Raw genomic sequence first — 5,250 nt, forward strand, 5'->3', positions numbered from 1 at the left:
GTTAACGTAAAGGTTGGAGGTTCGAGCCCACCAGGTGGTGGTGCGGCGCTTTTTTTTCTTTGGGCTGATAGCTCTGAAGAAATGTTCTGACGGTGGTGAGCGTGGAGCACGACTGTTTCCGTGGCACCATTGGCTAGCGCGATCGCCTGTTAACCGAAAGGTTGGAGGTTCGAGCCCACCCGGTGGTGGTTCGGCGCTTTTTTTTCTTTGGGCTGATAGCTCCGAAGAAATGTTTTGACGGTGGTGAGAGTGGAACACGACTGTCTCCGTGGCGCAATTGGCTAGCGCTATCGGCTGTTGACCGATTGGTTGGAGGTTCGAGCTCACACGGTGGTTGTGTGGCGCTCCTTTTTCTTTGGGCTGATAGTGGTGAAGAAATGTTTTGACGGTGGTGAGAGTGGAGCACGACTGTCTCCGTGGCGCAGTTGGCTAGCGCGATTTGCAGTTAACCGAAAAGTTGGAGGTTCTAGCCCACCCGGTGGTTCGGCAGTTTTTTTTCTTTGCGCTGATAGCTTTGAAGATATGTTGTGATGGTGTTGAGAGTGGAGCAGGACTGTCTCCGTTGCGCAATTGGCTAGCGTGATCGGCTGTTAACCGAAAGCTTGGAGTTTCGAGCCCACTGGGGACGGTGTGTCGCTTTTTTTTTCTTTTCGCTGATAGCTTTAAAGATATGTTCTGATGGTTGTGAGAGTTGAGCACGACTGTCTCTGTGGCGCAATTGGCTAGCGCGATCTGCTGTTGACTGAAAGGTTGGAGGTTCGAGCCCACCTGGTGGTGGTGCGGCGCTTCTTTTTCTTTGGGCTGATAGCTCTGAAGAAATGTCCTGGTGGTGGTGAGAGTTGAGCACGACTGTCTCCGTGACGCAGTTGGCTAGCGCGATTTGCAGTTAACCGAAAAGTTGGAGGTTCGAGCCCACCCGGTGGTGGTGCGGCACTTTTTTTTCTTTGGGCTGATAGCTTTGAAGATATGTTCTGATGGTGGTGAGAGTATAGCAGGACTGCCTCCGTGGCGCAATTTGCTATCGCGATCGGCTGTTAAGCGAAAGGTTGGAGGTTTGAGCCCTCCCGGGAGTGGTGTGTTGCTTTTTTCTTTGCACTGATAGCTTTGAAGATATGTTCTGATGGTGGTGATAGTGGAGCACGACTGTGTCCGTGGCGCAATTGGCTAGCGCGATCTGCTGTTGACCGATTGGTTGGAGGTTCGAGCTCACACGGTGGTTGTGTGGCGCTCCTTTTTCTTTGGGCTGATAGTGGTGAAGAAATGTTTTGACGGTGGTGAGAGTGGAGCACGACTGTCTCCGTGGCGCAGTTGGCTAGCGCGATTTGCAGTTAACCGAAAAGTTGGAGGTTCTAGCCCACCCGGTGGTTCGGCAGTTTTTTTTCTTTGCGCTGATAGCTTTGAAGATATGTTGTGATGGTGTTGAGAGTGGAGCAGGACTGTCTCCGTTGCGCAATTGGCTAGCGTGATCGGCTGTTAACCGAAAGCTTGGAGTTTCGAGCCCACTGGGGACGGTGTGTCGCTTTTTTTTTCTTTTCGCTGATAGCTTTAAAGATATGTTCTGATGGTTGTGAGAGTTGAGCACGACTGTCTCTGTGGCGCAATTGGCTAGCGCGTTCTGCTGTTGACTGAAAGGTTGGAGGTTCGAGCCCACCTGGTGGTGGTGCGGCGCTTCTTTTTCTTTGGGCTGATAGCTCTGAAGAAATGTCCTGGTGGTGGTGAGAGTTGAGCACGACTGTCTCCGTGACGCAGTTGGCTAGCGCGATTTGCAGTTAACCGAAAAGTTGGAGGTTCGAGCCCACCCGGTGGTGGTGCGGCACTTTTTTTTCTTTGGGCTGATAGCTTTGAAGATATGTTCTGATGGTGGTGAGAGTATAGCAGGACTGCCTCCGTGGCGCAATTTGCTATCGCGATCGGCTGTTAAGCGAAAGGTTGGAGGTTTGAGCCCTCCCGGGAGTGGTGTGTTGCTTTTTTCTTTGTGCTGATAGCTTTGAAGATATGTTCTAATGGTGGTGAGAGTGGAGCACGACTGTCTCCGTGGCCCAATTGGCTAGCGCGATCTGCTGTTAACGTAAAGGTTGGAGGTTCGAGCACACCAGGTGGTGGTGCGGCGCTTTTTTTTCTTTGGGCTGATAGCTCTGAAGAAATGTTTTGACGGTGGTGAGCGTGGAGCACGACTGTCTCCGTGGCGCCATTGGCTAGCGCGATCGGCTTTTAACCGAAAGGTTGGAGGTTCGAGCCCACCCGGTGGTGGTTCGGCGCTTTTTTTCTTTGGGCTGATAGCTCCGAAGAAATGTTCTTACGGTGGTGAGAGTGGAGCACGACTGTCTCCGTGGCGCGATTGGCTAGCGCTATCGGCTGTTAACCGAAAGGTTGGAGGTTCGAGCCCTCCCGGGAGTGGTGTGTTGCTTTTTTTTCTTTGGGCTGATAGCTTTAAAGATATGTTCTGATGGTGGCTGGAGTGGAGCAGGACTGTCTCCGTGGCGCAATGGGCTAGCGCGTTCGGCCGTTAACCGAAAGGTTGGAGGTTCGAGCACACCCGGTGGTGGTGCTGGCTTTTTTCTATGGGCTGATAACTTTGAAGATATGTTCTGATGGTGGTGAGAGTGGAGCAGGACTGTCTCCGTGGTGCAATTGGCTAGCGCGATCGGCTGTTAACCGAAAAATTGGAGGTTTGAGCCCACCCTTTGGTGGTGCAGCGCTTTTTTTCGCGCTGATAGCTTTGAAGATATGTTCTGATGGTGGTGAGAGTGGAGCACGACTGTCTCCGTAGGGCAATTGGCTAGCGCGATCGGTTGTTAACCGAAAGGTTGAAGTTTCGAGGCCACCCGGTGGTGGTGCGGCGCTTTTTTTTGTTGGTCTGATAGCTTTGAAGATATGTTCTGATGGTGGTGAGAGTGGAGCAGGACTGTCTCGGTGGCGCAATTGGCTAGCGCGATCGGCTGTTAACCATAAGGTTGGAGTTTTGAGCCCTCCCGGGAGTGGTCTGTTGCTTTTTTCTTTGCTTTGATAGCTTTGAAGATATGTTCTGATGGTGGTGAAAGTGGAGCACGACTGTTTCCGTGGCGGAATTGGCTAGTGCGATCGGCTGTTAACCGAAAGGTTGGAGGTTCGAGCCCACCCGGTGGTGGTTTGGCGCTCTTTTTGTTTGGGCTGATAGCTTTGAAGAAATGTTCTTATGGTGGTGAGTGTGGAGCAGGACTGTCTCCGTGGCGCAATTGGCTAGTGCGATCGGCTGTTAACCGAAAGGTTTGAGGTTCGAGCCCACCCGGTGGTGGTGCGGCGCTTTTTTTCTTTGGGCTGATAGCTTTGAAGATATGTTCTGATGGTGGTGAGAGTAGAGCAGGACTGTCTCCGTGGCGCAATGGGCTAGCGCGATCGGCTGTTAACCGAAAGCTTGGAGTTTCGAGCCCACTGGGGCGGTGTGTCGTTTTTTTTTGCGCTGAAAGCTTTGAAGATATGTCCTGATGGTGGTGAGAGTGGAGCACGACTGTCTCTGTGGCGCAATTGGCTAGCGCGATCTGCTGTTGACTGAAAGGTTGGAGGTTCGAGCCCACCAGGTGGTGGTCTGGCGCTTCTTTTTCTTTGGGCTGATAGCTCTGAAGAAATGTCCTGGCGGTGGTGAGAGTGGAGCACGACTGTCTGCGTGGCGCAGTTGGCTAACGCGATTTGCAGTTAACCGAAAAGTTGGAGGTTTGAGCCCACCCGGTGGTGGTTCGGCGCTTTTTTTTCTTTGGGCTGATAGCTCCGAAGAAATGTTCTGACGGTGGTGAGAGTGGAGCACGACTGTCTCCGTGGCGCAATTGGCTAGCGCTATCGGCTGTTAACCAAAAGGTTGGAGGTTCGAGCCCTCCCGGGAGTGGTGTGTTGCTTTTTTTTCTTTGGGCTGATAGCTTTAAAGATATGTTCTGATGGTGGTGAGAGTAGAGCAGGACTGTCTCCGTGGCGCAATTTGCTAGCGCGATCGGCTGTTAACCGAAAAGTTGGAGTTTCTAGCCCACCCGGGGACAGTGTGTCGCTTTTTTTTCTTTGCGCTGATTGCTTTGAAGATATGTTCTGATGGTGGTGATAGTGGAGCACGACTGTGTCCGTGGCGCAATTGGCTAGCGCGATCTGCTGTTGACCGATTGGTTGGAGGTTCGAGCTCACACGGTGGTTGTGTGGCGCTCCTTTTTCTTTGGGCTGATAGTGGTGAAGAAATGTTTTGACGGTGGTGAGAGTGGAGCACGACTGTCTCCGTGGCGCAGTTGGCTAGCGCGATTTGCAGTTAACCGAAAAGTTGGAGGTTCTAGCCCACCCGGTGGTTCGGCAGTTTTTTTTCTTTGCGCTGATAGCTTTGAAGATATGTTGTGATGGTGTTGAGAGTGGAGCAGGACTGTCTCCGTTGCGCAATTGGCTAGCGTGATCGGCTGTTAACCGAAAGCTTGGAGTTTCGAGCCCACTGGGGACGGTGTGTCGCTTTTTTTTTCTTTTCGCTGATAGCTTTAAAGATATGTTCTGATGGTTGTGAGAGTTGAGCACGACTGTCTCTGTGGCGCAATTGGCTAGCGCGATCTGCTGTTGACTGAAAGGTTGGAGGTTCGAGCCCACCTGGTGGTGGTGCGGTGCTTCTTTTTCTTTGGGCTGATAGCTCTGAAGAAATGTCCTGGTGGTGGTGAGAGTTGAGCACGACTGTCTCCGTGACGCAGTTGGCTAGCGCGATTTGCAGTTAACCGAAAAGTTGGAGGTTCGAGCCCACCCGGTGGTGGTGCGGCACTTTTTTTTCTTTGGGCTGATAGCTTTGAAGATATGTTCTGATGGTGGTGAGAGTATAGCAGGACTGCCTCCGTGGCGCAATTTGCTATCGCGATCGGCTGTTAAGCGAAAGGTTGGAGGTTTGAGCCCTCCCGGGAGTGGTGTGTTGCTTTTTTCTTTGCGCTGATAGCTTTGAAGATATGTTCTAATGGTGGTGAGAGTGGAGCACGACTGTCTCCGTGGCCCAATTGGCTAGCGCGATCTGCTGTTAACGTAAAGGTTGGAGGTTCGAGCACACCAGGTGGTGGTGCGGCGCTTTTTTTTCTTTGGGCTGATAGCTCTGAAGAAATGTTTTGACGGTGGTGAGCGTGGAGCACGACTGTCTCCGTGGCGCCATTGGCTAGCGCGATCGGCTTTTAACCGAAAGGTTGGAGGTTCGAGCCCACCCGGTGGTGGTTCGGCGCTTTTTTTCTTTGGGCTGATAGCTCCGAAGAAATGTTCTTACGGTGGTGAGAGTGG

Source organism: Rhipicephalus microplus, unplaced genomic scaffold (genome assembly GCF_043290135.1).
Source record: "Rhipicephalus microplus isolate Deutch F79 unplaced genomic scaffold, USDA_Rmic scaffold_59, whole genome shotgun sequence".
NCBI classification, from domain to species: Eukaryota; Metazoa; Arthropoda; class Arachnida; order Ixodida; family Ixodidae; genus Rhipicephalus; species Rhipicephalus microplus.